Source organism: Zalophus californianus, chromosome 6 (assembly GCF_009762305.2).
Source record: "Zalophus californianus isolate mZalCal1 chromosome 6, mZalCal1.pri.v2, whole genome shotgun sequence".
NCBI lineage: Eukaryota > Metazoa > Chordata > Mammalia > Carnivora > Otariidae > Zalophus > Zalophus californianus.
In genome coordinates, this window is record NC_045600.1 from 20,446,789 (window position 1) to 20,459,373 (window position 12,585).

A 12,585-nucleotide genomic window follows, 5' to 3' on the forward strand; every position below is an offset into this window, starting at 1 on the left:
CTCTCCTTTCTTTCCCTAGGGGCCCTATCCTGCTCTCTGGTACCCAGGAATCTGCTGGTGGCTGGCGGGAGAGGGCTAGGACCACAGCAACCTGGGCAGGTGGTCTACTGCAAAAGGAGAAGGGGAGGGCTAGTAGATCCAAGGAGCAGTAACGAACCTCTGAGCTGAGCTGGCCGGCATGAGGCAGTTTGCCTTGAAGGGCACAGAACCATCAAGGGGATTTGGATGTGGGGACTTCCCCACATGACCCTGGGTCAGAGCACCTCTGGTGGAGGAGAAGAAAAACCCACCTTGGAGCTTCCCATGATCCCACTGGGTACTAAGGCCTCCTCCAGCTCCAGCCTTTCCCTAGCTGCTGCTGATCTTTAGCATGATTCGGGAACAAGGGAGAAGGGGCAGAAATTGTAGCACTGCTCTGCCAGGACCATGTCATTACTCCAGAAGGAGACTTCACAGTGGGCAAAAAGCTGTATAACTGGCCAGTATCTGGTCCCAGGCTCAGGAAACCCTGTCCATTTTGGGAAAAGAGGGAGTGTCATATTAACTCCAAGCTCCTATGGGGCAGCCACTTCCACCTGCCCTTTCCCACCTTGGCCAAAGTCTGGTGTGAAAGCTTTAGGTTTCACTGGAGCTGCCTACAGCCTGGGAGAGTTCAGTTCTTTAACTGCAAACTGGTTTGAAACTGACCTGCAGTCCCAAACTCAGGCCTGGGACTCATGACATATGGCCGAAAGGGGCTGGGGAATGAGGAAAGCCATCCTCCAAACTGCCACCCTGTGTGACCCCAAGTCGTCTCGAGATTCACCCCTTTCCCTCATCCTGGCCTATGGGGCCCATTCCAAAGGGGAAGAGCAAGGGTAGATTTGCCTGGACCAATCAGATGCCATCTGGGGCCCACTCCTGCCTTAGGCCTATGAGTTCTCCAGGTGTAAGAAAGGAGGAATAGGGCTGACTATGGTCATGGGAAGCAAAATCACAGCTGGTTCAACCTCAGCTGTCCAGCACGGACAGAAACACCTCTAGTCTTCCAAGGTGGTTAATTCTTTCTAAAAGGGCTGCCTTTGTATTGGAATCTGGCCCAGGGGTGATGCCATTGGTTTAGTAACTGGTTCTTGGGTTCGAAGCCACTGACATGAGCTTGATATTGTTCTATGGAGTTCAGCACTATCTTATATATCTTGCTGGGGTAGCCCTGCCTAGCTGATGAGTCAGTGACAGCAGAGTCTGCGGCTGCCCACAGTGTGCCACGAGTTTGAGCTTGGTTTCCTATTTCCTGTGTTTCTTGCCCACATAATGTTGTGGGGCCATGACATGGTCGTTGAAAGTCACCTGGCAGAAGCTGCAGAACTTGTCTGGGTCTATCACCTCTATTCTGGTGCAAGCCTTCCACCTTGGTGGACTGCTGCTTCAGCTTTAAGTTCTTTGTGTGGGTCCTCCCCAGGCAGTGCCACTGGGCCATGATAGCAGATGAAAGGGTGGTGTTACAAATGGGGCAGCACTGGTTCTTATCTTTGCTTCTGCTAGTCTTCTGATCTGCATCTAGCTTGTTTTCCCCTTTAACATCTCCATTCCATGGATTGCTAGGAAGATCTTCACTCTGCTGGCATGTTTTTTGCCTGGTACTGTGCCAGCTTCTGGGATTCAGAAATGAGCAAAGCACTGGCTATTGGTAAAGAGACACGGGTTCTTCAGAATCATGTGCTCCACTTTCTCCCTCCCCACCAGTTGGGCCCAGGGCACTGCTTCCCACAGGCGGCGCCCTCTAGCGGGGGAGGTGCGGCCCACCTGGTTCCTGTCCTCGCTGCTCTGAGGTGTTGCATGGCCAGGCCCCTCCGGGATCCATAGTGCCCAACAAAGGATAATCCATCTTTCCCGCAAGCCCGAACTGGCCGACAGCCACTCATAAACCTGGATCTCTACTTTCCATATTTAAAAGAAAACAAATAATATGTAATAAGCCCTGCCAACCCATTCGGTAGTGCCTTAACAGCACCCTGCCCCCAACACACACAGTCATTTGACCTCCTAACAAGATCAGTATGTCAGAATAATCTGAATACTGTTATTCTCCTTTCTAGTTGAGGATGTGCATATTCTTTGAATTTAGTAACTATGAGAATCTCCTATCTTTTCATCCTGTACAACCCATTAAAATCCATTTTCCATAAAAAATATGGGCTTGGAACGGTAGTCATAGTCCAGGTCTGGGATAATTTCTGGGGAATAATTCTTCACAGCTCTGCCAACCCAATCTCTTATTTGTTTAAGAGAACTGGGCTCAAGAGTCTGGAAATCTATGAAGGCTGGCTAAAATAATGACATAAGAAAAAATCAGCTTCATCTTTAATAAAAGCTAAGATTAATAATTGTCACTTGCAAAAAACACATTATCTGCCTTAGATAATTTAATCCTTACAGCCATCCTATGAAGAAAACTCTACTGTTTTGCAGTTGATGAAACTGTATCGTAGTAACTGTGGGATCTTGGCCATGTTACTTTGCCTCTTCAGGTTCCAGAGGTAGAACCCAAGACCCTCAAAGCCCATTCTCTTAACCACAGCAGCTTCTCTTAACCACACCTAAGCCACATCTGGCTTTAACAACCGGGAATACAGGGATAAAGACAGCTGCTAACCTCAGAAACTGACCTGTAATGAATAGCATCAAGTCAGTGCCCATTATAGTGCTTGTTTCCCTTATGTTTCTCCAGACTGTGAATCTTCATATCCATCTCTCCTCACTGGATTGCAACTCAGCCTTGGCTTGCCATGATTTCTTTTCCAGCTGCTAACCTGTGTACCGTGGCACTGCACGCTGTCTGGCTATCCCATGGAGAGGAGGCTGTGCAGAGCATGGCATCTGACAAAATGCAGGTCATTTCTCCGAATGAGCATTATTCATTTCTGTCGCGTAAATTCAAGGCAGCAGTCTGCATTTCTCTCCCTGGACTGCTAAGAAGAACTGGAGAGCATGAGGAGACATTTTAAATGTAAAATACTGCGCTGCATTCTCCCACATTGAAAAAAGCATGCCAATTCATCTCAGGGAGACCTCCTGGGGCAGAAGTTTTGTAAACACCCTCCAGTGGCCCCTGGGTCCTAATTTAAATACTTCTGTTCTATTTTATACCAGCACTTGCTGTTTTGTCTATGAACCAAACCAAATAGAATGGTTTCTATTCAGTAAGGAAGGGAGGGAGAGCATGGCCATTTTGTATTCATTCTCCCTTGAACAATAGACTCAACTTTAAAGCCTCCTCAAGTTGGAAAAAGGTCAGGGTAGAGCAGAATTCTCCAAAATATGATTGTTTCTATTTATAAAATATCGTTGTGATACCCATTAAACCTATTTGTGTCCCCTGCATTTCCATATGAATTTGAAGATCAGCTTTTCAAATTCTGCAAAAAAGAGAGTGCTTTGAATCTGTAGATCAATTTGGGGAATAACGTCATCTTTAAGATATTATCTTTTACTCTATGAACATGGATGTCTTTCCATTCATTTACTTCTTTTTAAATTTCATTCAACAATGTTTTGTGGATTTTAATGTAGAAGTTTCACAGATTTGTATTTAATTTATTCATAGTTTATTCCATTTGACGCTATTGTAAATAAAATCGTTTTCTTAATTTCAGTTTTAGAACATTCATGGTTAGTGTATGGAAATACTAAACATTTTTGTATATGGATCTTGTATCCTGAAACCTTGTTGATTTTTTTATTAATTCTGGTAGTTTTTCATGGATTCTTGAGGATTTTCTACATACAAAAATCATCATTTGAGAACAGATGATCCTCATTTCCAATCTAGATGCCTTTTCTTTTTCTTTCTTTTCCTTTCTTTCCTTCTTTCTTTTTCTTTCTTTCTCTTTCTTCTTCTTTTTTTTGCCTAATTGGCATCTGAGATGAAAATAGTTTTAATGGTCCATTTCCAACCTGTATGTTATTTACTTCTTTTTCTTGTCTAATTGTCTGGTTAGAAGATGCAGTGTAATATTAAATACAAGTAGTGAGAGCAGGCATCTTGTCTTGTTTCTGATCTGGTGCGGAGAAAATATTCAGTGTTTCACCATTAAATATGATGTTAGCTGTGGGTTTTCCTGGAAGTTCTATTCCTAGGTCAATGAGTGTTTTTGTCATGAAACAGTGTTTGATTCTGTCAAATTATTTTTCTACACTTATTGCGATTACCATGTAGTTTGTGTCCTTTATTCTATTAATATGGTAATTACACTCACTGATTTTCACATGTTAAAGCAATCTAGAATTCCCTGGATAAATCCCACTTGGTCATTGTATATAATCCTTTTTGTAGGCTGCAGGATTCCGTTTACTAGCATTTTGTTGAGGATTTTCGTGTTGATATTGGTCTTTAGTTTTCTTTTTCCTGTAATATCTTTGGTATTGGTATCAGAGTAATTGTTCTCCAATATTTTCTTGCAAGAGTTTGTGAAGGATTGGCATTATTCGTTCTTTAAGTATTTGGCAGAATTCATCAATGAATTCTAGACTTTTCCTGGTAGGAAGGTGTTAATGTACTAATTTTTAAATTTGTTTTAGGGCTATTCAGAATTTCTATTCTTGAGTTTTAGTAGATTGCAGTTTTTCTGTGGTTTTGTCCCTTTCATCTAAATTACCTAACTTGTTGATATTCAGTTGTTCATGTGTCCTCTTATAATCATATTTATATCTGTAAGGTCAGTAATGATGTTTTCTTTTTAATTCCTGATTTAGCAACTTGAAACTTCTGCATTTTTTTTTCTTGGTCAATCTAGGCTTGTCAATTTTATCTTTTCAAAGAAACAAATATGGGTTTTGTTGACTTTTTTCTATTCTCTACTTCACTTACTTCCACTCTAATCTTTATTATTTCCTTCATTTTTTTTTACTTTGGATTTAGCATCTATTTTTTCAAATTTCTTAGTAATTTGTCATTTATTTGAGGTCTAACTCTTTTTTTCTAACTACTTAAAATAAGTGCTCATAGCTATAAATCTCCGTTTGAGCACTTTAGATGCATTCCATAACTTTTGATAGATTATCATTTTCTTTCATCTCAAAGTATTTTCTATTTACTCTTTACATACACTTTTCCTTTGACCCACTGTTATTTTAGAAGTGTGTTAATTTCCACATATTTATGAATTTTAAAAAATTTAATAATTTTGTGGGGATGGGTAAAGGGACAGGGAGGGAGAATCTTAAGCAGGCTCTAAGCTCAGTGTGGAGCCCAACACAGAGCTCGATCTCACAACCCTGAGATCATGACCTGAGTCAAAATCAAGAGTTGAATGCTTAACCGACTGAGCCATCCAGATGCCCCTCCATCCTTGTAATTTCAATCTCATTTTGTCCTCAAGCTTAAAGTATGATTTTATAGATAGCATATTGTTGAATCATGTTTGTTTTAATATAATTCCATCAACTCTGCCTTTTGTTTCTCATTCCCCAAATTTTCCTTTGAAGATTTCTGGTGATCTTATTTGCCTCAATTGCCTTAGCCACTTCAGGCATCTACAGTGTTAAACAACTGCCACTGTGTGTGTGTGTGTGTGTGTGTGTGTGTGTGTGTGTGTGTGTGTGTGACAAATGTCCTGGGGATAGAGCTTTCCTCATCAAGTGAGCTCTGAGTCATACTGAATAAAGACAGATTCTGACAATAAAGACAAGATCAGGAAGCTGCCAAACAGCTCAAGTAATAAAATTCTCTGGGAATGAAGCTTTCTGAGGCACTCCAAATCCATTCTGCTCCCTCCAGTGACTGTTAAGCTGCTGATTTTCACATCTATTATGGTTCTATAAGTTGCTATATTCAAGACCATCATGAGATAGCTTTTTACTTCTAACCCACTTCTTTTCTGGGGAAGACTTGACCAATTCAAGTTGCTATTTAGTGACATACACTCTTCAAGTTCTAAATAAGGAATAATGGCTACTTTGGTTTGTGACTTTAAGTTAAGGCCTTGGATATAGTTTGTTTGACCTTAAAAGAAAGAAAACTTTTCTGCAGAAAGAAAAAGAAAAAGAAAAAGAAAAAGAGAAAAGAAAAGAAAAGAAAAGAAAAGAAAAGAAAAGAAAGAAAAAAGAAAAACTTAATTACCTGAAAAAAAAATCTACTTGTTTATATAGCATGCTCACTCAAGCTCCCATGAAAGAGCCTTTGCCATTTTCAGTCAAGTTAGACTTGCTAAATTCAATTTTTTCTATAAGCTATATAAATTCTTTATAAATTCTTATCCATAGTCTTAACAGCATGCACTCTAATTATTATGTCAGTAATGCACCTTTAGACTTTAAACTGGTTTTTCTGAATGTCCAGTGCTTAAAGGTGAAGAAATAACCCTATATCTTAGAAAATTGTATATTTTATGCTCTCCTTTAAAAATGAATAACTATCATTTAGTCTATTTTTAAGTGTAGTTCTTTGTACACCTGTACTTTCTTCCAATTTCATTGCTGAATGACCTACTATCACCTGAAGTTAAGAACTTTGGGAAATGGTGTCTTGATAGCATTTTAAAATCCCACTATAATGTTAAAAATAACTCAGCTTTTCTTAAAGTCAACTTAAATTTAAACCTTAAAGAAAATATATGGGTGCTTACTTTTAGTTGTTACCTACACAAAGTGTGTAACTTGAATGACATACAGTGATAGAATCTCTGACTTTTAGTAGTGCATATGGCCATCTGAAATAGAACCACATTCCTTAGCCTTCCTTGCAAATCGTGATTTTGTGGAAAAGATCTGATCAAGAACTTATAAATGGAAGTGATATGTGTAATTTCTGGGTAATAACCTTACTGAGATGTGAAAGGAGGGTTATTAGCATATCATCCTTACTCTTTCCCACTGAATGAAATATAATATAAATCCCAGAGTTCTAAAAGACAAATGGATCGTGAGACAACCTTGGAAATATAATGCATGCATGCTTCAGAGTCATAAGAAGCCCAGATACCTGACACCTGAACTTGCCATGACCACTCCCACCCAGCTGCCAACCAAGACTTTTACATGACAGAGAAATAAATGCCTGCCTTATTTGAGGTTTTTAGTTATTGTTATTTGAGGTTTGAGTCACCCCCAGCTGAATCTAATTTTACCTCATAGAGCACTTTTCAAGGCTTAAAATTTACTTTTCTGAGCTAGGGAAGCTATTAAATACATCATAGAAATCCAATTAAGTTACTCATTGATGATCAGTACTGCTTAATCAGAATGTGCTTGGAGGAAATCTCTCTGCAACATAATAAAATGGATATTCTCAGATAGAACCGTTTCTCCAAACACTAAGGTACACTCACACATCAGTTAATTTCTTATAAAACGGAAACCTGATTTTCAGTGTGCCTTCAATCGGTTTTGCGAGGTTGTGAATATTCACACATTAAGAATCCGTGTCTCTTTCCCTGGTAATATTATTTATCCCTGTTATATATTATTTTCTCATTATAGAACCAACAACTGCAGTCTCTTGAAAGTCTCCTGATTTCCCTAGACAGAATTTGTACCACATATCTGCATTTCCATAGTATCTTATAGCCAATTTCTATCATTTTATTCAATACATTATGTTTGGTGTTTCTGCATCTGTCTTGTTTACTTTGCTGTAACCATCTCAAAAGAAGTGACCGTGATCTATCCACCTGTGATTTCAACACTTCACACAGAGCGTATAGTAGACTCTATTGGTTTTCTATTGCTGTGTACCTAGTTACCACAAACTTGGTGGCTTAAAGCAATACCCATTTATTGTCTTGTACTTTCTGTGGGTCACAGGTCCAGGTGAGTCTGACTAGGCTCTTTGTTTATGGTCTCACAAGCCAAAATCAAGGTGTCAGTCAGGCCAAGCTCTGACCCACAATCTCTGGATGAATTTTCTGGATGGGTCTGCTTCCAAGCTGGTTCAAGTTGTTGTCAGCAACCTTGCATTAGTAGGACTGATGGGTCTTCATTTTCTTGCTGCCTATCAGCAGGGAGCCACTTTGAGCTTCCAGAGGCCCCCTGCATTTTTTGTCATGTGGCCCCCTTGTATCCACAAGTCAGCTATGGTGTGCCAAATCCTTATGCTTTGAATCTCTCTGTCTTCCCTTTCTACCACCTGCTAAAAAAAATGTCTCTTCATTTTAAAGGGCACACCCAGATATCCCCCTTTTGCATATGATTTAACAAATAATCTTGAGGGTCATAATATCATTTTCACGGATTCTACTCACACTCAAAAGGGAGGTGATCATACAAATGGAGATACATTTGGGGGTTGTTCATGCTTATCAGGTAAGATAAACATTTGAAAAAATGTTTCAAATAAGAAAATGACCCCTACACATCTTGAATTTTATTAGCATGTAGATATTTAAAATGTAAATGTTTCAAACCTTGTGTTAATTTTTCATTCCCAAAGAGCCATAAGCACATGGGCATAATTTCATCTTATAGTATGATCTGTAATTTAATTATCAAAGCCTTAGGAGTTTGGGTGACATGCCATTACTAACTGGATCAATAAAAAAGAAAAAAGAAAACAACAGTAAAAAGAAACAAAGCTAAGAATAAAGCATATCAAGTCCTACCAACCCATTTCCTAGGCAGATGAATGCTTAGTCATGACATTCACAAATAACCAAAGGGCTACATGACCTTTCTAGAACAATTAAGACCTCTTCCAAAGAGACCTCTTGTACCTGCCTCTACAGAGAGCAGGTGGCACTTTTCCCTTAAGAGCAATAAACAAATCAACAAACAACAATGACAAAACTACATATAAAGAAAAAATTACAAATAGTAAACAGTGGTGGTGAATTATATAAATGAATATGGCTGGGGAAAAGAATTTGGATGTGTCAAGATTATATTTGCATCAGAACACAATTGCATTTTGAATTTTATTTTTTACTTTTTTTAAGATTTTATTTATTTATTTGAGAGAGAGAATGAGAGATAGAGAGCACGAGAGGGAAGAGGGTCAGAGGGAGAAGCAGGCTTCCTGCTGAGCAGGGAGCCCGACGTGGGACTCGATCCCGCGACTCCAGGATCATGACCTGAGCCGAAGGCAGTCGCTTAACCAACTGAGCCACCCAGGCGCCCCGCATTTTGAATTTTAGAGCATAACTGCTTTGCTGTGTATGTGTATATCCAGAACGGAAGAGAAGTGAAACAAGGTCTAAGTGAACTTGGACTTCTTTCTGTTGAGGTCTATCTGATTCTCGGTCTCCCACTTTCACTTCCATCTACAGTTCTGCACAGCTGGAATTTTTGGCTTTGCTCTACTTTCCTGACATTCTCAGAGGTAAAATAAGTGCTATTTCATAATAAGCTTCCTCCAGCCTCAGGCAATGGTACTGCTAGAATTCCATTTTGTCTCTAAACCAAAGTTCTAGTCACCATGAACCTGTTTCCAGAGAAAACGTATCTGCTATTACCCTGGTCCAGAGCCCAGGGACCAGTTACATGTGGGAAGAACTCACCCACGTAATCACCCCCATTCCTGATTCTGTACGATCTGTTTCCCATGTCTACACACTGCCCACCTTGCGGGGCTCTGCTAAGATGGCTCAGAATTCTAGTACAATCATCATTATACCTGCCCTGCCCTCAGAACTTGTGCCTGACTGTAGGTCATCCTGCTCTCAATGATGATCTTCTGCCAATTTCAAACACCTTCCTCCCTTTCTTTCCAACCTATTTATTTTAATATCACTCAAGTCTCAGAATATTACACTTGCTTTTCAGGTACAAAAAAGTATAGGTAATGCCACAATTCATACAGTCTTTGAAGAATTTCTCCAGGTAAACTCCTTTATGGGATACTTGTATATAGTCTGTCCCCTCTTCCAGAAACATAGAATTCTTAAAAGATGGGAGGAAAACTATCTCATGCAGCAATATTAAGAGTTTTAGCTAAAATATAAATCTCTGTACACACTTATAAAGCATTAAAATGTGTACTTTGCATATCTATAAAATCCATTTACCTTGCCCACAAGAGCGTGCTGTTCCGTAACAGAGTTCCATGCGATGTGTCAATGTTGGTTTTTCTGATTGACTATACTTAATGTAACTCCACCAGGGTCTGTGATTCCTTCCCTTCCCTCATAGGAAGGCGGCCCTGAATCCTGAGAGCTGATAGAACATCTCTCTTTAACACTGCCCCTCTGCTTGTTGTCAGCCACCAGCCCTTGGCTGCTTCTGCTACAATCAGCTAAGATTGTCATCTTCCAAGATTACAGGAATCTTGCCCTCATAAACTGCTGCTCAGTCAGCTTTTGTAATGTTTGTCAATTCCATGGAGAAAAGATTAATTCGTGATGTTGTAGTTGCCACCATTTCCCCTCTTTTTTTAAAAAAGATTTATCTATTTATTTGAGAGAGAGAAAGGGAGAAAGGGAGCTCACACAGCCGGGGGTGGGGACAGAGGTAGAGGGAGAGAGGATCTCAAGCAGACTCCCTGATCAGTGGGGAGCCGACCCGGGGCTTGATCCCAAGACCCATGAGATCACAACCAGAGCTGAAATCAGAAGTCGGTAACTTAACCAACTGAGCCAATCCAGGCACCCCATCATTTCCCTTCTTTTTGTGGACTGACTGGAAAGTCATCGCATCTTCCCATTCAGATGCTTAGGTCACTGTCAGTCCTCTAAAAGTGCCTGTGCTTGCCCAGCCCTTCAGTTCCTTTCCTCCCTCTAGGGTTGCCTTAAACACTCGCCATCTTAGAGATCTAATGCTAAATGTCTGCTAACAATAGCCATGCCAAAAAACTAAGCAAAACAAAAAACAAATGGATGGCTTAGAAGCCTTGATATGACTGGCAAGCACTGTTCCTAAGTCACAAATGTGATTTTTGATCTCAGTTGCTAGTGACTATAACTTGTGGTCATTTAATAGCTTTACCACAACCCACATAGGTCGAGGCTATGAACCACTTGTTCATGGTTTAAAAATACTGTCCCCTGTGTAGATATCCCCAGTCATCACTATAGCATATTCTAATCATTGTAATGACTCAGAAATAAGAAGTAAAAATGCTCAGCTCTATTAGAAAATTTTGTCTGGCATCTGGATGAGAATATGCTTCTCAGAATCTTTCCCCCAAAATTCCTATATTTTTCCTGCTGAAGACAGTCATTTGTTGACCTCTGTAATAGTCTACATTTTCTTTAAGTTAGCATTTATTCTATTACTAAAATCCTTTTAGTTTACCCTCAAACAATTTTTTCTGCTTAATATTTCTAATCCATTTGAGGATTAATGGATGGCTTTCACTCACTGTAGCCACATGTTCATTCTCCTAGCTCTGTTCGTTATTTCTTTGATAACAATGTTATATCTTAATGTGTGAAAGATGATCCCTCCAACTCAGTCAAAACTTGACTGCATTTATTTTCATAGTCCAAATACATTTCTTCTGTTTGGTCTTTAGGGGCCACTTATTTTTGAGACCAGCAGGAAAAGAAAAAACCTTCCTATTTGAGTCACATCCAACTAACTAATGGGAATCCAAAGGGGAAATGGAGATTTGCTTTCTCTACTTTTTAAATTTAGCCTGATTAGGCAGAATGGAAAATAACTGGCTTGACAAATATAAAAATATGTGTGGTTGAATGGAGATATTAACTTATTCCATCTACATGGATCAGTTGCTTAGATAAGACTAAAATAAAAACATTTACCAAATAATATACTCTTATGCATGGGAACAAAAAGAACATTTATTTCTTAGGATCAGATGTTAGAGTTCAAAAGTGTATAGCATACTGATAAATCCATAAGCTTCAAGTTTAGCTCAGTTGGAAAAAAAATACAGAATGTTCTGAAATCAAATTTGAACAGAAAATCTGAGAAACTGAGCAAAGTTTTAATAATGTAAACTTGTACCAATTCAAAGAATAGACTCAGCACTTTTACTATATATTATGTTATGTACTCAAGTATTGGCGAAAGTAATTCACAGCCATAAAACCTATTAAGCCTTTCGCTTACAAGGGCATCTTACAGAGAACTTTAAAAAAAGAAAATAGCAAATGCTTCGTTTTATAAAAAATATTGTTGCAAGATTAGCAATAAATCCTGAATCAAAAACCTACCTTGGGTTATCAATAGTTGAAAAAAGAATTTTAGTTTTCAACCTACAGACTCAGCCTAACCAACATGTATAAATCATTATGTTCTTCTTCTGATTAATAAAGATAAATACATGAGGCTTTTACACTTTTGCACACATTTCTCTAGAGCAGCTGAAAGATTCTGGGTAAATTGGCTCTAACTTTTAAAAGCATGTTAGTAACTCTATGTGAAAGTCTATGCATGTAGAAGGAAAACATCTTGCTTTTCCAAATTTAATATAGTGAGACTTTCTAATTTAAAAATATGACAAAAATATGAACCTGAAAGTAAATAAAAATTGAAAACAACAACACTTTGTTAACAAAATTTATATGATTAAGGTCATACTCTTTATGGATATAAGAATGTCTCTGGGACAATCTACTCTCCTCTAATTTAGAACAAATTCTACTATGTCAGGAGACATAGAGCAGAGAGAGAGAGAGAGAACAAGTCGGGGATTAGGAGCAGAGGGAGAGA

The 12,585-nt window shown here is 39.0% G+C and overlaps 1 pseudogene; it reads right to left on the reverse strand.

The window, feature by feature from the left end:
• Positions 1-1,019: 1,019 nt before the first annotated feature.
• Positions 1,020-1,867, reverse strand: LOC113910275 (annotated as a pseudogene).
• Between the last annotated feature and the right edge of the window lie 10,718 nt (positions 1,868-12,585).